Raw genomic sequence first — 23,512 nt, 5'->3', positions numbered from 1 at the left:
ATTTCCATAGTTTTGGATTAAACAATCTCAAAAAAAATCTTCAAGATAAAAACGTAATCAGACTAATTTCAAATAAATGAAAGCTAGCCCATCAATTCCAGTAGCAATAGGCAAATATGTTGCCAAAAGACTTTAAAGAGCTCTTTTTTGATTATAAATCAAGTAAATCAGTAAGTGCATATTGTCCACCAATGGTGGAGTGATGCTCTGAAATCTTTCGACATGCAGAGCAATAGACCTCAAGCCTACATGTTCAGTAGTCCGACAGTGATTTACACACTGTCGACCCCGCGTTGTTCTGCAGGGAGTTGATACACATGAAACAGCAATACAAACTTATCAATTTAAGACCCCTTGCTTATTTGCAGTATGAAAGTAATGCTGCTTAGCTGTCAAAGGTTATCAGATGATGCCTCAGGGAGCGGGTACAGCACATCTTCATCGCATGATATATACCATTTGTCAGAGCTTACTTAGATGCGTCTCAGTCCCTGACGAGTTAATTTTTGGCTAATCTTTGCCAAACGTGGAAAGGAGACTGCTTGTGTTGTGCATACAGATTCCAGGTATAGATGAATCACTGCCTGCAGAACTCGTGCATTTGCTGGGATTAGTGCAAACTCTAATCTAAGCTCTTGTATCCGATTGGCTATTCTGATACCAATGAACTCCTTTTAAGCTATGACCTTCTGTTGCATCTATCCAATTGAATATGTTCTGAGCCCAGACTGCTGCCCTCTGAGATACAAAATGGATTATTTAAGCATTCTATGCCAGAACCATAGATTGTAAAGCCAAATTTCCAATCTTGGCATTAAATTTCATTACCCCTCGCCTTCTCCGCATCACTCATTATACTAAGGACATTCTAGCCATTTAGAAGGGTTTCAAGTGAATCAATCATCGATGATTTATTTTAGAAAACTGTATTTAGTAGTGCAGCATAAAACCGTATTCACCACTCGTAGGGATCACTCGGAGTCCCCAGTTTAGGGGTGACTGGAGAAGCCCGCAGAACTCACCGTGCAGGTCTGGCCTGTCGGAATATGTTACTCCCAGGCAAGTCTTCCTGACAGCAGGGGGCAGTCTCAATCACAAAGGCTGCTGTCTCTGAAAGGTGGTCAGGATGGGCGCTTGAAGAGGTACCCTGCCCAGCCCTACTGCCAATTCAGAAACACCACCCTACCAAGAAGCCTCTGTATTTCTGCACACATTTTCCACCTGCCCGTAGCAGTCGGGCTTCCGGGTTTGTACGTGGGAAATCAGCGACTGGAGTTCTGTTTTCTTCATTTGGTCAGAGTTGGACAAAATACACGTGCAAATGGCATGTTGCACGAAATGAAAGGCTTAAGAACTTCATGAGGGAAGCTCAAATAATCCTGCGAAACTGATCTCCTGTGTCGTCAGGCTTTCTGACAAACAAACACGTTGCCAGGGTGCTCCCGACATCAGCCGACACATGATGTAACGCCCACGAAACAGACAGCATTAGGGCCAAGGACACAAACGCAATCTTGCTGCAAAAAAGAACGTGCCAAAATCAAACCCACGAGATGTGTACTTAGTGCAAATAAACAAACAATCCAATCCCAACTGTTCAGAGGCAGCCCTGCAGCAACAGCACATGGATACAAAAGACGCCTCCCACCCAATACCATCAGATGCCAGACATCTTTTGCCACACATCATCAGGTGATGTCACAGACGTATCCCTGGCCACACGCCATTGAACAACGAAAAAGAGTACCCATGGACTTACCATGGAGTGATGCCACAGAGACATCCCATCCCCGGCACACACTGGGACATGATGTAAGAGATCATTGTGTGACATGCCAGGGCCGGATATCACGGGCACACTCCTGGCACAAACTGTGGAAGATACCACTGAGCCCCCTCTGGCACACATCACAACGCAAAGTCAGAGGTCACTGTATTACATGCCAGGAACGGTTGTCAAAAAGATCCCTGGCACACTTTATCAAGTGAAGTTACAGAACCCCCCCTGACTTCCCTCGCACACATCAGAACACTATGTCAGAGATTTCCCTATGGCACACCATGTCCTAATGCCACAGTCCCAGAGTAGCTACAGGGTCTCAAGGGATTTGTGCAGCGGAGACCATTAAATAAAGCAATGGTTTGTCACAGGATAAGAGAGCTGGCATTCAGGCAACTGCTCACGAAGGCCTACACCAGCAAGCACCATGGTAACCAAATGTCTCGCAGACCGGTGGCATTAGCACTCTTCTCATCCCTCGTGTTTACATCTGCACTGTTCCGATCTACCTCGACCATACAGCTATACTTCATAATGTCATACAAGGTCCAGATTCCATGAAGTCAGAAAAGGTTCCCCTTCTCTGTAACTTTTACATGTACTCCCTAATCTTCATTCAAATCACATGGAGTCATGACCGCTCCGTGAATTGTGCAGGGAATGTGCCACTGGCTCAAGCTTCAAGGTCAAATACACATAAAAGGTCGAGCCTCACCAATAAATATGATCCCATCATACCTCAATCCCTTAGCAGCTACTGACCAGCCAAGACTAGGTTTGTTCTGATTGTGTCACACAAAAGGGCAAACAAGCATTTGCAATCCAATAGGTCTCAAATTTGGGAGTGTTTAAGTAATTGGCATTGTAAATTACAATGCCTTTTATTTATCTGTTTTGAAAACTAACACATAAATAAAAGGCATTGTCATTTACAATGCCAATAGCTCAAACTCTTGCATTTCAAAGAAGCGGCCGCCATTTTCCTGTGCTGCTTGGAAAGTGAAAGAGCGCATGGCACGCTGAATGTAGCAGGAAAGCATGTCGTGCCTGCAGTAGGAGAAACTCATTAAAGAAAATAGCGCTTACAGACTAAATAAGATGTACCGTGTAACAACGAAGTAAAAGAGTCAGTCCTCGTGGGAGGTTACAAATGAAGACAAGGCGGTACCAAGGAGGGACTAACAAGTCTATCAATGAATCAGAAGCTAGCATTTACAAAGGACAATGACTCAAGCAGAGAGTGGGCGGGGCTTCAAGTCCATACTCGAATACAGCATCCCATGCTTAGCAACGCATGCGCAGCCCAGGCTCGGCCTAAAAATAAGGAGTACCCAACTGTTGGAAGAAAAGGGGGGTGGGGTCAATGACACAGAATAAATGGATCTGATGCAACGGCCCAGACATTCATCACTCTGCATGAGTTATTCACTGAAATCATTAAATTATAACATAGATTGACCGGAAGTTGAAGTCCTTCACAGCTATACACATTGCATGTCTCAATCCTCTATGGGCAGATAACACAGAGGTTCCGGTTTCGGACTAATTCAGTCATTAGCAAATCAAGAAATCCCCCCTCTACCTCAGTGGGCTGTTCTAAGCAGCAGGGATGAGCTGGGTGTGTGTAGCAGATAGAGAGGTGTAGGCGGGGCTACCTACTGCAGCAGGGGAGAGGAGAATGTACTTGTCTCCCATGGCCCCATAAACCTATTTTTTAGGCAGCATGGTTAACGAGAACTACAAACCGTTTATTCAAAAAACATTAGTCGCGTAAACAGTTTGACTGACTCTCGCAGCAGGCTAAAACTCCTGTTTAATGTGTGCAGTGCAGGGCCCCAAGATACACAGGCCATCCTGTACAAAGGTATGCAGATTCCTTGGCGAGGCTTCCACTGAAATATTCCTGCCAATGTATACAAGTTTAGTTGATAATGAATGAAAATGTCATCAAAATGCATCAAGGGTGCAAGCCCTACCAAAAAACAAAAAAAAACTAAAACTAAAGGGTTCAGATCTCAGTACCTCTAAATGACATCACGATGGGCCTTTGTTTGGTGTAACACTCAGGCAACAGACAGCCTTAAGGCCAAGGACACAAACGCAATCTTGCTGCAAAAGAGAACGTGCCAAAATCAATACATGGGGAAAGTTACAAAACCCGCTGTCGTTATTTATAAAACTTAATCTCCCACTGCCCTATAGAATATATATTTAGTACCATCAGGGATAATTTGTGGTATTTTTGGTTAATTAACTTGAAAAAAAAATGTTTCCTTCCTAGAAGGTTCTTAATAAGCTGTAAAAATAGATGCATCCTGTGACACGTGGACACCATTTTTTAAAATCATTTATTCCCCTTGTAGATCCCATAATTATAGGCATCAGGGATTTGCCTCTCTTTTAATGAAAAGGGGCCCATCTCCCTGGAGAAGTGTGGAGCATCCACTGATGTAGAGAGTTTGGGGCGTGCAGGCCAGGCTGGCAGCAGTCAGATTATATATATATATATATATATTACCTACTGGCGGTCGCCAGTAGGTAGTTATAGTTAGGACCCCTTTTCCATAGGAAATCCGCAACATTCTATTTTGAATAACTTTTGCGCCGGTCGACGAATCCTCGCGAATTACTCAAAATAGGTGGGGCACTACGCTCCGCTCCTACCCTGAAAGTCTCGGGGGGATTCGTCAAGCGGGGGCTGAGATAAAAGGGGGGTCCCAAAACGCGTTTTTCCCATGCATTTTTCCATAGGACCTTTAGACAGGGCTACAGCCCGAACGGCTGAACAGAATTACTAGAAATTTGGCAGAGAGGTAGTCCCTAGGTCAAGGAAGTGCCTTTTGTAGGTTTGGTGTAAATCTGTTCAGTAGATTCTGAGAAAATAGCCTTTAAATCAATATATATATCTGAGCCAGCTTACGGTACGCTTACCGTAAGCTTACCGTACGCGTACGGTGGCGTGCGCGAGCGCGATTCTGATTGGCTGTTACATCTAAGTAAACATTCGAATCGGTCGAATCCAGGAAGCGGCGGCCGCCATTTTCTCTCTTGCACTCTGAGGGGGGGGCTGTAAACAAAGGCAAAAAAACATATAAAGGGGCTGTTTAGACAGCGCCCATGCACATAGCCATGTTAGTTGAGTCCTCAAAGATCCCCCAAGGCCAAAAACGGTAAATTTTTTTTTTTTGAAAATTTCGCCGATTACGCTTACCGTACGCGTACGGTGCGCTTACGCTAAAAATTTTAATAAAAAAAAAAAAACTCTCTGTGCATGGCATATTATTGTCATCACTTACAAATTAAATTTAACAGATTACCTATCACAAGGAAGCGCATAATATGTCCTCCATGTGCGCACGGTGCGTAACGTGGGCACGCGGTGCGCGTAGCGCACTGCGTGCCCACCTTGCGTGTACGGCACTAACTGCGTAAAGTGGGCGCGCGGTGCGCGAAGCGCACCGCGTGCTCACTGTGCGCGCACGGTGCGCAAAGCGCACCGTGCGCGCACGGAATGAACTGCGTTAAGTGGGCGTGCACGCCACGAATGGCGTAAAGTAACTTAGCATTTAAAAAACCGTACAAATTCACTGAAAAAACCATAGGTTTCACACACGTTATAGTTAGGAATTAGCATTTAAAAAACCTTGCAAATTCACTGAAAAAACCATAGGTTTCAGACATGTTATAGTTAGCGGAAATTTTACTGATAAAAAACCAATGAAATTCCCCCGTTATAGTTAGTGCAGGCAACTATAACTCACGCGACCGCAATCTTCTGCTGATGACATATGTGTCTTTATGAAAAAAAAATATTTGTAATATATGTATAGCTAAAAATTTATGGAAGAAGACATGGGCAAATAAGTGTCTAAATACAGTATTAGCATCAGCAGAGGATTGCGGTCGCGTGAGTTATAGTTGCCTGCACTAACTATAACAGGGGAATTTCATTGGTTTTTTATCAGTAAAATTTCCGCTAACTATAACATGTCTGAAACCTATGGTTTTTTCAGTGAATATATATATATATATATATATATATATATATATATTACCTACTGGCGGTCGCCAGTAGGTAGTTATAGTTAGGACCCCTTTTCCATAGGAAATCCGCAACATTCTATTTTGAATAACTTTGGCGCCGGTCGATGAATCCTCGCGAATTTCTCAAAATAGGTGGGGCGCTACGCTCCGCTCCTACCCTGAAAGTCTCGGGGGGATTCGTCAAGCGGGGGCTGAGATAAAAGGGGGGTCCCAAAACGCGTTTTTCCCATGCATTTTTCCATAGGACCTTTAGACAGGGCTACAGCCCGAACGGCTGAACAGAATTACTAGAAATTTGGTAGAGAGGTAGTCCCTAGGTCAAGGAAGTGCCTTTTGTAGGTTTGGTGTAAATCTGTTCAGTAGATTCTGAGAAAATAGCCTTTAAATCAATATATATATCTGAGCCAGCTTACGGTACGCGTACCGTAAGCTTACCGTACGCGTACGGTGGCGTGCGCGAGCGCGATTCTGATTGGCTGTTAGATCTTAGTAAACATTCGAATCGGCCGAAACCAGGAAGCGGCGGCCGCCATTTCGTGTGTTTCACTCAGAAAAAAAAAGAGTAAAACAAGAAAAGGGGGCAAGGAGGAGAGTTACAGACCCCCTTACATTTGTGGTGAGGGGGTCAAAGAAGGACTGTAAAGTTCAAAGAAAACATTTATTGATTTTTAAAAAAATCACGGGGTACGCGTACGGTAAGCTTACGGTAAGCGTACGGAAGAAAAAATAAATTAAAAAAGAAATGAAATGCAGATTTAAGAGTTTAGATATTAGGGAGCTCTAAAAAGAGCCGTTGTGTTTATGAAGTCATTTTTTTAGTGGTACCTACAAGTAAGTACCGATGCAGAGTCTAAGGTTCAAGAGGAAGACTCTGTTCCCTTCATCATTGAAGTGCACAGCATCTCCTCTATAAATGTCTTGCATGTCATAACGCAAGTTGTTGTGGTAAATGGCACCCATACCATAGTCACGGAGGAAAGCAGAAACAGATTTGTTGACGTGCTTTCTTGCTTTGTCAATCTGCGGACAGAAATGATTGGACCAGTTCCATTTTTGCCTTTGGCATATGTTGGAAAACACAAAGGCAGTTTTAGGGAAAAGTGAAAACAGTTGTGCAAAGGTGTCCTTCATAAGCATTTCCAGACCTACCCCAGTCAAAGTGCCTAGGTCATTGCCACCACAGTGCACTATTATGAGGTCAGGGTGTTGGATTTGCATGAAGGATTTCACCAATGGCATCAATTGGTGCCACTTTAACCCTCTCTGACCAATCCATTTAATGTCTACATTTGGCAAAGCAAGGTCTCTCACCATACCTGTTTTCTCTGCAAACTTTTCACTCCAGAAGACATAGCTGTGCCCTACAATCCACACTGTGAACATCTTCAAAGGAGAACTGGATGCACTCAGGAGGTGTCTTTCAGTAGAATGACAATATGAAAAGAAAGACAGTTTGGAAATGGAGGCATACATATTTTTTTCAAAACAAAAAGAACTGATTGGCTGTTTCATACCATTCTAGAATAAAAACTAGGCTGTATGTGTAAATTAATAGAAGCATGTTTTGTATTGGTACAAAAAAATGTGTTACCAAAGAACAGTACTATGGATTTGCTGTTAGGTTTGAAAAGTCAAGCACTCTTGCTCTGTGGAATTGAAACATTGTGTGGCGAACTTCTGACCTAACTCCACACAGCAGTGTTCCATGAGCTGTTGCTATGGTAGCAGGCAGAAGTCAAGTTGGGGGAAGGGTACTAGGCAGAAGTCAAGTTGGGGGCAGGGTACTTTTGGAAAAGGGTTGGTTTTCAACCAATAGAAATGTGTGATTACATTTGAAAAAAAGGGGGAAGCACTGAGATTTGAAACTTACATGTATATGTGTGGAAAAATAGAGGGAAAGTTTGCCATTATCTGGTTCTGCTGAGAGGAGAGAGGTGTACAGCTCTGAGATCCTGGCTCTGCTAATCTGCTGTTTGAGTGCCACATTTCTTTCACAACTAACTAATTTTAAAGGTGAGGTTAGAGTTTGAGAGGAGATGTATATGGTAAATTAAGAAATGAATAATAGAAATGGAAATCCTTTTGTTGAAGTTGTGTTTATCATTTTCTGTTTTGGGAGAAATTTAAATGTGAGGAACATGTAAAATAATATGGACTATGTTTTCACGATAAATTAAGGTGTACTGGAAAAAAAAAGAATAGTTTAAGGGTTTGAGGTTGGACTCAGTAATGCAAATACATTCAGCATCACTAAGGCTGGTTGCCCTTGCTGGAATGTAGGCAGCCACCCAGGTTACACATGGTGGTGGTCTGAAAAAGCAGTTTGGACATGTGCATTTAAAAAAATCAAAAAAGTGGATTCATAATGTGTCAGTCTGTAAAAGTGATTTTCACTTGCCAAAAAAAAAGAGCATTAAGTGTGCTTTCAAATTGGCAAAGAAATTTCGTTTTGGGACTAATGTGAAAACATGACTCTGTGTGGAAATAGGAATTACAGGCAGAGATTTATTGCGTTTTTCTCTGGTGATTTCACAGTTGCATTAGTAGGAAAAAGGGGGAGCGATTTTTTGGGGGAAGAAGCAGACTCTTAGCACATATTCTGAAAACAGCAAAAATAAGACAAAAATATTTTTTGTAAAATATATAAATATGTGTACTGTATTATAAAATGTTTTAAAAATATTAATACTTTTTTCTTTTTTTTCAGATTGATATAGAAAAATTTCGAAAACTAGAACCATTTTTCAAGCAATTTTTTTTTTAAACAAATGAATAAATATTTTTTTGAGTGGGTATGGTAAGTCAATAATAATAATTGTAGTCTCTCAAGGACCTTGTAATGTGATAATTGATTTTTAGTGTTTTTAAAAAAAAATAAAAAAAAATTACGCGTACCGTACGCGTACGGTAAAAAAAAAAAAAAAAAAAGTTTTTAAAAAACATATGTAAAAAAAAGATGAAAGATAAGGTTGACTCTTAAAAGAGCCGTTGTGTTCATGCAGGGACAGAGGAAAGAAAGACTGGGAAAATTAGTCAAAGCGACAAGTGTGCTGATCTATTTTGAGGTTCACTAGGGAAACACTGGTCTCCCTATGACAAATTAGATCATGACAAGAGGCGCATCGAATATCAACCCTCGCAAACCGAGGGTTAATTTCCAGAGGGCCAGCAAAAGGAGATGCTCCCCCCACAGATGAAGGGCTCACCTGACCTGCAGAAGAAGGAGTCAGCCCTGCAGATGATGGTCCAGGCTGAGCTGCTGTGGATGTGCTTGGTTGACTTTCTGAAGAGTTACCTCCAAAAAGTCGAGCATGTGTCCTTCTGTGTACATCCTTGAGGTGTCTCTTCATGGTATGATTCCCAAAGGAATACTTCTTGTCAGGATTACCTCTTGAAAGTACACGCTTACACAGCTTACAAGTTACTAAAGGTGCATTTACCTTTTGCTGGCCTTCAGGAAAAGTAAAATAATCCCATACATAAGAGGGCTTTTGTTTCCTCGCTCTCTGCCTCAAGGTAGTGCTGCTAGTGCTAGCCTCACTCTCAGAAGAGCTCTGCTGTTCTGCCATCGTATCACAAAGACAACCCAGCTCCTTCTCCTAAGGGATCACAAGCAGAAATGAGAGGAATGGGTGTGGTGTAGGAGAGTTCTAGAACTGAAAGTAGTTTCAACCAATCAAAAGTTGTGTTTCATGATCACATGACCTACCGTACGCTTACGGTACGCTTACGGTACGCTTACGGCAAAAGTGCGCATGCGCGTAAAAAAGACACGCGCTTGCGCGCATGCGCATAACAGTCACTACCCGACACTTCCGCGTAACGTGCGCGTGTAGCGTACGCGCGCACGCGTCCCACGCGGAGTACGCGCGGCTACGCAAATTGTGTAACTATACGCAAGCAGCGTAGAAAAATTACGGGCGTTGCGTAAACCGTACGCTTACCGTAAGCTTACGGTACGCGTACTAAAAAAAATAATAAAAAAAATACAAAAAATGTACTGCAAATAAATTTTACATGTTTATTTTAAAAAATATATTTAAAAAAAACATATTAAAGAATTTTAAAAATTTAACCATAGTCTTTATAAAAGGTAAGAAAATTAAAAAAAAAATATGTTTAAAAAAAATAGAAGAAAAAAAAAATTCGCATTTAAAAAACCTTGCAAATTCACTGAAAAAACCATGGGTTTCACACACGTTATAGTTAGGAATTAGCATTTAAAAAACCTTAGAAATTCAGTGAAAAAACCATAGGTTTCACACACGTTATAGTTAGGAATTAGCGGGGAACAACCTTTACAACGCAACTTTTACAACGCACTACCATTACAACGCATTTTTTACAACGCATAATCCATTACAACGCATGACATTACAACGCATGACACTACAACGCATTTTTAAAAACTACCTTTACAACGCATTCCATTACAACGCATACTACCATTACAACGCATACCATTACAACGCATAATATTACACTATACTATCCAACACTTACCCTACTGATGCACCCCCTGGAGTTAGAATAGTAATTTTTACCCCTATACTATCCAACACTTACCCTACTGATGCACCCCCTGGAGTTAGAATAGTAATTTTTACCCCTATACTATCCAACACTTACCCTACTGATGCACCCCCTGGAGTTAGAATAGTAATTTTTACCCCTATACTATCCAACACTTACCCTACTGATGCACCCCCTGGAGTTAGAATAGTAATTTTTACCCCTATACTATCCAACACTTACCCTACTGATGCACCCCCTGGAGTTAGAATAGTAATTTTTACCCCTATACTATCCAACACTTACCCTACTGTTGCACCCCCTGGAGTTAGAATAGTAATTTTTACCCCTATACTATCCAACACTTACCCTACTGATGCACCCCCTGGAGTTAGAATAGTAATTTTTACCCCTATACTATCCAACACTTACCCTACTGTTGCACCCCCTGGAGTTAGAATAGTAATTTTTACCCCTATACTATCCAACACTTACCCTACTGTTGCACCCCCTGGAGTTAGAATAGTAATTTTTACCCCTATACTATCCAACACTTACCCTACTGTTGCACCCCCTGGAGTTAGAATAGTAATTTTTACCCCTATACTATCCAACACTTACCCTACTGATGCACCCCCTGGAGTTAGAATAGTAATTTTTACCCCTATACTATCCAACACTTACCCTACTGTTGCACCCCCTGGAGTTAGAATAGTAATTTTTACCCCTATACTATCCAACACTTACCCTACTGTTGCACCCCCTGGAGTTAGAATAGTAATTTTTACCCCTATACTATCCAACACTTACCCTACTGATGCACCCCCTGGAGTTAGAATAGTAATTTTTACCCCTATACTATCCAACACTTACCCTACTGTTGCACCCCCTGGAGTTAGAATAGTAATTTTTACCCCTACACTATCCAACACTTACCCTACTGTTGCACCCCCTGGAGTTAGAATAGTAATTTTTACCCCTATACTATCTAATACTTACCTTAAATGTAATTTAATATTATGCGTTGTAATGGTATGCGTTGTAAAGGTAGTATGCGTTGTAATGGTAATGCGTTGTAAAGGTATTTTTTAAAAATGCGTTGTAGTGTCATGCGTTGTAATGTCATGCGTTGTAATGGATTATGCGTTGTAAAAAATGCGTTGTAAGTGCATGCGTTGTAAAAGTGTGCGTTGTAACGTCATACATCCGGAATTAGCATTTAAAAAACCTTAGAAATTCAGTGAAAAAACCATAGGTTTCACACATGTTATAGTTAGCTGGACATTTTACTCGTAAAAGACCAATGAAATTCCCCCGTTATAGTTAGTTCAGCTAACTATAACTCGCGCGCCCGCAATGCACTGCTGATGACGTCACATATTACATCACTCATGACATGGTCAGTGACATCACTCATGACATCACTGATGACATCTCAAATGACATCACTGATGACATCACTGATGACATCATCCTTGTGATAGAGTGGCAGACCTCCTCTTCCCCTAATATAACCTTTGATACACACATTCAAAAATAGAGACTAAAATTTTCAAAACAATGGACATACCAATAACAGTTACAACAACCTCTTCAGTAATTCTAAGATCCACATACACATCCACTCATTCACCAACAGCCCTCTACAGTCACTCATACATGTACTCACTTATCATATGTACTCATACACCTATACATCCTGTTACACAATGCCACTCATCCATAGAGCTACTCACACACATAGTCACTCATGCTAATAAAGAATCAAACATACATTTACTTGCATATACAGTTATACACACACCACCACACTTACTTCTACGGAAACTTACACATACTTAGTCTTTTAAACAATCACTTATAGAAATACATACTTATTCATACAGGAACTCTTTCAATCTCTCACTCTCACATGTACTCACTTATATACACCAATAGTCACATATACTAGTTTAAAACATATGTAGTTACTCATAAAGACATTATTGAGACAGTCATTCACTCACTAACACACCCATACACACACTCATCCACCCATGCAGTCCTGCACACATGCTCTGTTCAACACATACAAACAGTGAGTCACTCATTCATGCACCTATGCACTACGTCATACCCCCCACCGAACCATGCAGACACTCAGACTAATACTCAAAAAACCAACTAATAACCTATATAGACACCCATGTAGCTACTCACCAACCCATGCAGCCACTTATACACAAAGTGAAAAAATGATACAGATATTTACATATTTAAACATTACTCACTAAGCCATGTATTCACTATGATACACTTAATCAGTCAGTTACACAATCAATTTTTCAAAAAGAAATCATCCATTTAGACAGTAATATACCCATTTATTCTTCCATCGACCTTGAGATATACATATATAAAACATATTTATTTTTCATAAAAACACACATTCACTGGATGATGTCATCAGTGATGTCATCAGTGATGTCATTTGAGATGTCATCAGTGAAGTCATGAGTGATGTCACTGACCATGTCATGAGTGATGTAATATGTGACGTCATCAGCAGTGCATTGCGGGCGCGCGAGTTATAGTTAGCTGAACTAACTATAACGGGGGAATTTCATTGGTTTTTTACGAGTAAAATGTCCAGCTAACTATAACATGTGTGAAACCTATGGTTTTTTCACTGAATATATATATATATATATATATATATATATATTTTAACTCTGTTTTATTGATTATCAAATTAAAAGCATCTGGTACAATCGTTATTGTTCACTGCAAAGCATAGACATTTTTGTCATGAAAGTAGCACATTGATATACATGAAGGAATTGGACAGTACTCGATCTCAAAATAATGGATAATAAAACATACTTGTGTGTAATAAGTAGTCGGCTAAGCATATTTCCAAAGGACCCCTCCAGGTCTAGCGATGAGACAGTCTGTGACTGTAGAGCTGGTTGTGTCCTCATCCCAAAATCATAATTGTGAGTAAGAGGTGTGAGAGCGCCGGTATTGAACCCTGTAGTGCGGGATGTCGCCTGAGATGGCATGTCAGTGTGTGAGTCTGATTACCTATCCTACACCTGTGGGTACCCTACCCGAGTACTTCTGAAAAGTGGTGGAGTTGCGAAGGGCGTCGATGTATACTTTGTATGGGCCCAAAATATCCTTGCTGCGTGCGGTGCTGGAGTAGATCTCACTGTTAGTGTTGCAGTAGGCTAAACTGTTCAACCAGCCTTGTGATGAGGGAGAAACTTTGCTGCTCAATTGTAATGTGATCTCTCGTTTTGCTTACAGTAGACTAAGGGATGCAAGTTTCCGGACTGACTTAGGGCAGTTCACCGTGTAACACAGAAGCGCCACTTCCAGAGTAGGAACAAGGGTGAGTCCAATAATGTCTCCTAATGTTGGAATGCACTAGTTCCCAGTAGGAGCGTGTGTAGGGGCAGGTCCAAGTAAGGTGGTCAAAATTGGCGTGCTGGGCACCGCATTTCCGGCATGCATGTGGTCTACTGGGGTCAATTTTATGTATCTTAGCCGGAGTCATGTAAATTCTACGCAGAAACTTGTAGTGTAATAATTTATGGCGGCTGTTCAATGAGATGCCTTTTGTTGCTTTACAGCAAATGGTCCATTGGTCGTCCGTGATGGGGTGACCCAAATGAACAAGTTACTTACCTTCGGTAACGATGTATCTGTAAGAAACATTAGTTAGTTAGATTCCTCACCTTAGAATATCCCCAGGCGTCAGGCTGGATCCGGAAAGATTTTTTGTCAGCAATACCTCTTGCGCGTCGCTAGGCGTCGTCTGCGGCTCCGCGTCCGTCGCCGGCGTCGTGCGCCGGAATGACGTCGTCGGAGTACTTAGACGCCGCCCTTGTGCGCTGACGTCAGATCTTGTACATAGCTTTCCGCGCCAGGAATGCAGAGCCATGCAAGAGACCGACACTGGTGCCAAAACATCTAGGTCCCTAGAAAGGATAGCCTTAACCCTAGATGTCGGCTCGCAGAACGGGGAGGATGGGTGGGTCGGTGAGGAATCTAACTAACTAATGTTTCTTACTGATACATCGTTACCGAAGGTAAGTAACTTGTTCATCTGAAAGAAACACGTTAGTTAGATTCCTCACCTTAGAATAGATACCCCAGCAATACCAACCCCGGTGGTGGGTCTGCGATCCATGATCACACCAGAAAGTCCTGGAGAACAGAACGGCCAAAGAAGCCATCTCTCCAGACTTGGCTGTCCAGGCAATAATGCTTGGCAAACGTGTGCAGCGAGGCCCACGTTGCTGCCTGACAGATGTCCTGCAAAGGGACTTCCCGTCCCAGGGCAGTAGTAGCCGCTGTGGCCCGGGTGGAATGGGCTCTCAGCCCTACAGGACAGTGGCGGACGGTGACATTTGAAAGTGGTGGGGCGTAAAATGTTTGTCATACTTGAGCATAGCGAGCGAGCATAGTCAGCGAGCCAGAACAACCTAGAGGGGGTTCGGGGGGAAAATTTTGAAAAAAGAGTGGAAAAATGGTGCATTTTCAAGCAAATTTGAGAAAGCAGAAAGGTTAATAAAGCAATGAAGAAAGTGCAGTTATTACAGTAATAAAGAGATCATGTCATATAACAAAGGTAGCTGCTTATTCAGTATAACCACAGAGCTTCATAACAGACTTTGAGATATATTGCATTTCTGAGTACCTCACAGGTGCTTTTTATTTAACAAACAACTAAACAGGTGTGTGGTGTGCGCTGCAGCCTGCAGCGCTGCGTTATCTTATCAAATAAATAAGGTGGTCCACTGGGAAGAACTTCACTGAAGCAGTGTTTTAGCATACAATACTTCAGAAGAAAAAAATTACAACAGGTTCCCGCTTAAACATGCTAAAAATGCTGACCATAGGCTTGAAATAAAATTGTTGAGAAATTCCCTCCTTTCCATCGTATTTCCATTTTCTTGTCTCCCCTCCTTCTCTATTTATTTTATTCCTTGCCCCTTTCCTTCCTCGCTCGTTCACACTTCCTCTCATCTCTGCATTTACATCTATAACAACATTTCCCTCTCTTCGCATTTCTTCTCTCTTCCTCTCGCATGGTCCTCATTCTACTCCCTCGTAATTGCTTTCTTCCTTCCTCCTCCTCTTCATCTTATTGACCTTGTCCTACCCCATCTCACCCCTCTCTGTCTTGTAGTCTCTCACCTTTGCACTTCATACGCTCTTTTCTCTCCCCTGTCTCTTCTTTTGCCCCCCTTCACCATTCCTTTCTGCATCCTGACAACAAACATTAAACAGTAAAGAATTGATTCTCAAAGCCCTGGTAAGCAAGACTTACACCTCTAAATTAAGGAGTAGATCACACTGAAGCCAATACTAAGTATGGGACACTGGAATTATGACGCAAATGAGAAACACATTGTGTGGAAGGGCAAATACATTATGCAGCAACGGCACAATTTCACAATTATGGCACTTCTTATAGCCATATTACCTAGCTATTTCAATTTTAGCACAACGCCCCCCGGGTTCCATTTTAAAGCAGGTAGGTAGGAGCTGATGCGCGTGAGGAGAGGCCAGGGGTTCTTATGTTACAACTATAAGGGTCAGGGACTGACTGGGCCTCAGTCGAAGGAGGGCTCGGTAACGACGTGACGGTGTACTGTACACATTACAAAAAAAATACAAACGCTTAAGCCTCCACAATCCACAGGCATTGCCCCTGCCAGCGCTGCCAGTGACTGTGCCAACACACAATCGCACTATTCAAGTGATACAATTCAGGCAATTTTTCCGTAGTTTGACGTATTAACACTTCTGCTCATTTTAAACTTAATAAAAAGACCGCGCCACAACTGGTGGATTGCCACTAAAGCCGGGCTGACAATTAAGTGCCGTGCCGAGGACCGGAAACCAACAGCTCAAGTTACGCCCTCTCCCCCTTAACGTTGTAAAGATGAGGGGTCTGTAGCAGATCACCCACGTGTCCAGTCGCCTTGGGGCTTGTTTGACTAGTTGGCACTCTGTTCTTGCTCTGCCACCGCTATAATAGATCTCTACGTTTTCCAATCCCTCGAGGAATGCGTTTGAGCGTCACCAGGAACTTTGACCCTCTCGCTAGGTCCCCGTATTCTTGCAAGAGTGCATTTTTTATCAAATCGCCTGAATTTTCCACCGATTTACATTTCAGTGGTGAGGAAAACAGGCACCTCACTGGTGTTCTCTGTAATTCTCAATGACAGGGATTCGAAGACACTGCAAATTCGTGCACAGTTGCTGGCGGTTAGTGGCCGTGGGCTAGAGGGCTGGGTAGCAAGTGAGCTCTGTGAGAGTCGGGGACGTGTCATGCTTTATTTCCCCCATTGCCTCCACCTGCATAAATCCCATTAGCAAACACAGTCTGGCCAATAGCGCAAACACAGTCTGGCCAATAGCAGGCGACATTTCTATAAATATTTCCTTTTTGTTTCATACTAAAGCTACTGCATTCAGTTTTAAAACGCCCAAAAATTCCCCTGCCTCCACGCGCGTGGCTCCTATAAGTGTGGCGGGGAGAGTCCGTCTAGTCCGCCAACAAGCTGTCGATGACCCTTTGTAATGACAAATGGGAATGGTTGTAAAGCGCCCTGAAAGAGCCCTTTAAAGCGGCGATGTCCAGCAGGGCCGCCATAAGAGTCGAAGCATTCCTCCAGGATGGGGGCGGGGGCGTTAGCCTCGTAAAAAGTGATCTTTCTTCGCCACTGCCAGAACTTTCTCGCACAGTTGCTTTTTCATAACTGGACGCTTTTATTTCCATTTCCTTTTTGAGGTGTGTTCCAAGTTCGTCCTTCAGTCTTCACCCGTCAGTTTTACGAGCGTATTTGGTGATGAATTATCATTGAATCACGTCTAAGTGTTAGATTCTTTGCAGACTAGTCTTCTCGTTAGAAAATGTTAAATCATTGAATTCACTAACCAAGAGAGGTGGGCTGAAGAATGAATTAACTTAAATGTTAGAAGTAATAGGGGCTGATGATAATACTATTGTGAGTGCGAGACGATGGGCTCGAACACTTAAACATAAAGATGAATGGGTTACATGTGCTTCGAGGCTTGGCTTCTAATCTGGCACCCAGTCAGTGTGATTCTGGGCAAATCGCGTCAGTTTTATTTTATTACAGTATTGTTTGTGTCGCTTTATCCCTTTGCTCAGAATCGGAACGGTTTAATATTCTGTCGTAAATTCACTCCCTGTTTTATGCACTCTGGTTTCAGCGGCCCTTCATACTGGCCTGCATCACCGCTTGTCCGAGACCTTCTGTTGCTGCCATACAAAGTTCTCTGTAAGGCGCACTGATGTTCACTGACGCCTCGCTCATTATACATTATCGACATATAAGAAATACCAAATCGGCACATACATACTAGAGTCAAAACTGACTGACTCGCTGCTGGCTGCTGCCGTCTGCTCGTCGTCGTGCTCGCTCCGACTCGTGACTCAGATCGTGACTCCTCGCACCTCGTGGTCGTGTCGTCTCGTGTGTGTCGACTCGTGTGGCAGGCAGCAGGCACTGGCGCGCGGTGACGTGGTGCGCCGAACAGCGTAGAGACTGAAATGGCCAATCACTACTGCATGCCATGGCTTCACATTGCCGCAGTGTGATTGGCCATACCATACGCGGTGAATAGACTCAGCCAATCCTGGCGCTGCATTACCAGCGTCACTGTGCCAGCAGCGCCAGGATTGGCTTAAGAGCAGGGTTAGTCCCTGCCCATAATGAGACCCGGGGGCCTGCGTTAGGAGAAGCACCCTCGGGTCCCAGTCACCACTGTACTACTCAAAATTTCAAAGTGCCACACACACACGTCTGCGCATGTTCGGGCCAGGATTGCAGAATAGAGCCCAAAACATGACATGCGCACCATTGCCCACTGCTGTCTGCTGCCTCTGGACTGCTGCGCGCCGCTATCCACGTCAGCGGCAGCCCCGCCCCCACACACACGTCACACCCACAGACTGCAATCTCGGCTGCGAAATACTCAAATACAACAACAGAAGCTGCCGTGGCGGTGCGTCCATTGGAGGCGTTGGGGCTGTCCAGCTTAATGGGGCAACGCCCCAACGCCCCCAATGGACGCACCGCCACTGCTACAGGAGTGTCCTTTTTAGCGAAGGAGTAACAAGCCTTTATACACAATACGACCCACCGTGAGATGGTCCGCTTGTGTACTGCCCTTCCCTTCTTAGCACCCACATATCCAACAAAAAGCTGGTCGTCCACCCAGAACTGTTTGGTGCGGTCCAAATAAAAGGACAGCGCCCGTTTTGGGTCCAGATAGTGGAGCCTCTCTTCCTCTTTCGAAGGATGCGGAGGCGGAAAGAAGATGGGCAAGGTGACAGATTGCCCGATGTGAAAGGGAGTTACCACTTTTGGAAGAAAGGAAGGACGAGTCCGGAGGACAACCTTGTCCGGATGAACAGAAAGAAAAGGAGGCTTAGACGAGAACGCCTGGAGCTCACTCACCCGTCTAGCCGAGGTGATAGCAACCAGGAAAGCAGTCTTAAGAGTCAGAAGACGAATGGGACAATTGTGAAGATGCTCAAAGGGAGCCCACATCAGAAAGGTCAAAACTAAATTGAAATCCCACTGAGGCATTACGAAGGGGACAGGAGGAAACATGTGAGTAATGCCCTTAAGGAAAGGAGAAACAACAGGGGATTTGAAAAGAGAAGGCTGATCAGGAAGTCGTAAGAAAGCAGATAGCTGATAGATAACCTTTCAAGGTGCCCAGAGCAGAGCCCTGCTGGGCTAGAGAGAGAAGAAAGAGGAGAACCTCAGAAAGAGGGGCGGAAAGGGGATCCACAGGCTTTGCTGTGCACCATGCCACAAATTTGTTCCACCTGCAGGCGTATATCGTTTTAGTGGAGGGACGCCTGGCTGCCAGAATAACGTCACAGACTTCAGTAGGCAACACAAATGGCAGCAACTGTCGCCGCTCAATCTCCACGCATGGAGGTGGAGACTGGACAGGTTCGGGTGGAGAACCGTCCCCTGCTGCTGCGACAGAAGGTCCTCCCAAAGAGGCAGTCGTGTCGGAGGATCGATTGACATACTGAGTAGCTCGGGATACCAGTACCTTCGTGCCCAATCCGGAGCCACTAAGATGACTTGGGCCCGGTCGCGCCTGATCTTCTTCAGCACTCTGGGCAGAAGTGTAGGCGGAAAGGCATACAACAGACCGCAACTCCACTCGTGACGAAAGGCGTCCCCGAGCGAGTGCCGCCTTGGAAACTCCAACGCGCAGAACTGCGGACATTGCGCGTTCTCTTCGGTGGCGAATAGATCTAACCAAGGCTCTCCCCACTGCTGAAAGAGGCCTTGCGCCACGTCCGAGTTTAGACGCCATTCGTGATCCATCATGCACCGGCGGCTGAGTTTGTCTGCTCTGGCGTTCAGAGAGCCCGCCAGATGTTGAACCACCAGGGTGATGCCCTGGTGTTTCAGCCATGTCCAGAGGCGCAAAGCCTCCTGACAAAGGGTCCACGACCCCACCCCGCCCTGTTTGTTGCAATACCACATGGCGGTGGTGTTGTCCGTGAACACCTGCACCACACTTCCCCGGACAACGGGAAGGAATGCCTTCAGTGCAAGTCGGATCGCTCTCAGCTCCAAAAGGTTGATATGGAGCCGAGTCTCCGCCGGAGACCAGAGTCCTCTGATCTCCGCCTCCCCCATGTGGCCCCCTCATCCCAGGAGGGACGCATCCATCACTACTACGTGCTCCGGTTGGGGTAGGCAGAGGGATCTGCCGCTGACCCAATTGCGGTTCGTGAGCCACCACTGCAACTGCTTCGCAGTGCCCTCCGAGATCAAGACATGGTCGGACAGATTGCCAAGATGCTGGGCCCACTGAAACTTCAGGTCCCACTGCAGAGCCCGCATTCGCCACCTGGCGTAATGCACCAACAGGATGAAGGAGGCCATCAGCCCCAAAAGCCACAGCACCAACCTGACCGAAACCCAGGATAGAGGCCGAAAGATGGGAATCAGAGCCTGAATATCCCGGACCCGGTGCTCCGGAGGATAGGCCCGGAACTGCGCCGAATCTAGAACCGCTCCGATGAAGAGGCGCTTCTGGGAGGGTCTCAGGTGTGACTTTGGCACATTGATGGAGAACCCCAGCAAATGTAGGAGGTTGGCCGTAGTCTGGAGGTGGGAGACGACTGCCTGGGGCGAGCACGCCTTCAACAGCCAGTCGTCGAGATAGGGGAAGACAGGAACCCCTGATCTGCGCAGATGAGCTGCGACCACCGCCATCACTTTCGTGAACACCCGAGGGGCACTGGTGAGGCCGAAGGGGAGCACAGTGAATTGAAAATGCTCCTGACCCACCGTGAACCGCAGGTAACGCCGGGGGGCCGGCAGGACGGGGATGTGAAAATAAGCGTCCTGCAAGTCCAACGCTACCATCCAGTCTCCTGGGTCTAGGGCAGCCAGAACCTGAGCTAAGGTGAGCATCTTGAACCGCTCCTTCCAGAGGAAGGCATTTACACTCCTGAGGTCCAAGATAGGGCGTAGGCCCCCTTTGCCCTTCTTGGGAACCAGAAAGTAGTGGGAATAGCAACCACGACCTACTTCTGGACCAGGAACGCGCTTGACGGCCTCTTTGGCCAAGTTCATCAATATTAATTGACAAGCTTGTAGCAGTTCATCAACAGAAGTTCCTAATAAATTCAGCCAACGCGTTTCATCCCACGTAGGACGTCATCAGGGCTATAGTTCAGTGTTCTTTCTGTGTAACTTCTACCTATCACGCAAAAGGTTCTGATTTTTATTTTTCTTCTAAAATAATGGTTTCCAAAATGTCATGAGCACCGTATTTCTTTAGGTCATCTGTGCCTACTAAATTTCCAATCAGCAGTTCTTACATATATCCGCATCCAAATTCAACAGCGATTTCCCTGTAAACAGCTATTACAGTGGTCTTGTAAAAGCATCTTACTTATTTGCAGTCCAATCCCTTCAATTAAAGCCCCATTCAGCTAAGACGACCTCATTCCTTGCAGCCGGCCAGATAAATTCCGTATTAAACTACAGCCCCCTGTGCAGGTGTCGTTCTTGAAAGTGTCGTATTAATGAATCCATGGGGAGAATGAACAAAAGGGGCGACAGAGGGCACCCTTGGCATGTGCCGCGTGATAGTGAGAATGAGCTAGAGAGTGTGCCGTTTATGCAAAGTCTTGCCGTAGGTCGTCTATATAGTACGGCTGTGGTGGCTATAAAGCCAGCCGGCATGCCCATGCGATGACAGTCAGATTATACTTCGTCCCTTTTACTGGTGTTTAACCTGTGCGTATAAATATTGTCTTTTTTTATCATCATGTCAGTCACGCCTATACATGTTTTAATGTTTTGGTGCAACTACAGAATTAATATTTGTAGAAGGCATGTCTGTATTAGTGACGGGTTTAGGCAGGGGGGGCAGTACATCGATTTGAACGGGGACACTATGTTGACCCAGCCTGTATATTTCACTTTTTGTATGACATGTTTTCAACCCAGGGCGTCGCTCTGCCGTACAGTTTGAGGTGGACGCACACTCAACATGTAAAAGAGAATCTTTTTTCCATGGCGCAGGTTGTAAATGGAAACCCATATAGATGCACGGACATAAGAGCACCTGGTAAGGTGGGTTTCACCCACGTTTGCTTTGAATACCTTATGCACACACTTCCAAAGGCGGTGCCCCTTTCACATAACACCTGCCTAATCCTGCTCCGTCACCTTCTGTGGAGAGGTTCTGCTCTTCTCTTTGCAATGGTGATTAGGATAGGACAAAGTATGACGCAAGGCATACTGTGCCCTGTCTGGTAGTATGGCTCATTAAGTTGAATGTTTGCCCCCTGAAATCTCACAGGTTCGAATCCCAGAAGGCTGACTCATCCCTCCGAGGTAACACCAGATATATAGAGAGCTTAGAAACAGAAAATGGATGGTATAAAGTTCTATATAAAAAGAAGTTACTATGGTTAATATCATCATCATTCTCTGGGGCTACAGTACTTTCTCACTGGATAAATGTCCTGTTACCAGGTTGTGGTGGGAAATGGCAGGAAGGGCACCAGACATTGGCAGCTTGCTGTAAGCACCGTCTAATATACTAAAATTAAGTCGGTGGAGGTCTCAGCTCCCACCAAGCTCCCCCCAACGCTTAGCTCTCTCCACTGTGTTCCCAACACACTTACCACATGGCTCACAAGTCTAGTCAGACTGGAGCAGATTGAGTTCCGTCATCACACCACCTCAGTATCCTACAGTTAGGCCTAAACTCCAGCAACTTAGGGTGGGTCTGCCCTGGGATATTCGTGTGCACTGAACTGTCTTTTAGCCCCTTGGGAGGGTGTCTACTTCGACCTCCACCCGCCTTGAATCCCATGGAAGTGAGGGAGTGTGGATCCAGCAGCTTCATAGATTATATTTAGGTCGAAGCCTACCAGGCAGAGCAGCTGTCTGGTTTACAAAGACTTTTTGGGGACATTCAGGAAGCTTCCCTGGAAATGCATTCTACCCATTGCTTACCATTGACTTTGTGTTTTGTAGCTTACTGTTGCTTGCTTTCTATTTGCTGGCTTTCTTTGTTTTAGGTTGTCCACTAGGTCTTTGTTCCTCCTGTGGAGCGATGCCTGTTTATTGTATTCTTCCACTAGTGCTCACTTTCTATAAACAGGCCTTTCAAGAAGAAAAAGATCAAATGTTAGGCTCTGTCTTCCAAGGGAGCTTGGTATTGACTTTTTTTGGGGGGGGACTTGAAAATTAGAGGATTTTTTGTGACAATCATGCTGTGTTCTTGGGGTGTGCTGGAGTAAGGCTGTACAATATTATTTTTTTTCTAGCATACAACAAAATTGAAATGTTTGTAAATGAACTGAGCAAATATTTCAGATTATATCGAAAGTATAAAAGCACTAATGAAGCACTTTTTGTAATTCTGAAATGTGGTGGAAACAAATATTTTAATACGATCAAAACAAATCAATACACTAGGTGAGGTGATACCATTTCCACACATTATTGTTTGTGCTCTGTATAGTTTTATCAGTGAAACTGTATGTCTGTGCAAACGTAGTGGCCATGTCAATTGCAAATGTATTGTCTGTAGTGGCAGTGTACTACAACACCATGCACACTCCACTCTACGCAACTCCACTCCACAACA

The 23,512-nt window shown here is 44.3% G+C and overlaps 1 protein-coding gene across 4 annotated transcripts in view; it reads right to left on the bottom strand.

The window, feature by feature from the left end:
• The window catches only part of TP53INP2 (tumor protein p53 inducible nuclear protein 2), a 97,212-nt gene that overhangs the window by 43,670 nt on the left and 30,030 nt on the right, over positions 1-23,512 (bottom strand). The gene's annotated exons all lie outside the window — the stretch shown is intronic.

Source organism: Triturus cristatus, chromosome 7, assembly GCF_964204655.1.
Source record: "Triturus cristatus chromosome 7, aTriCri1.1, whole genome shotgun sequence".
Taxonomy (NCBI): domain Eukaryota; kingdom Metazoa; phylum Chordata; class Amphibia; order Caudata; family Salamandridae; genus Triturus; species Triturus cristatus.
The sequence above is the reverse complement of the archived record's forward strand: the minus strand, read 5'-3'. Positions and strand labels throughout refer to the sequence as shown.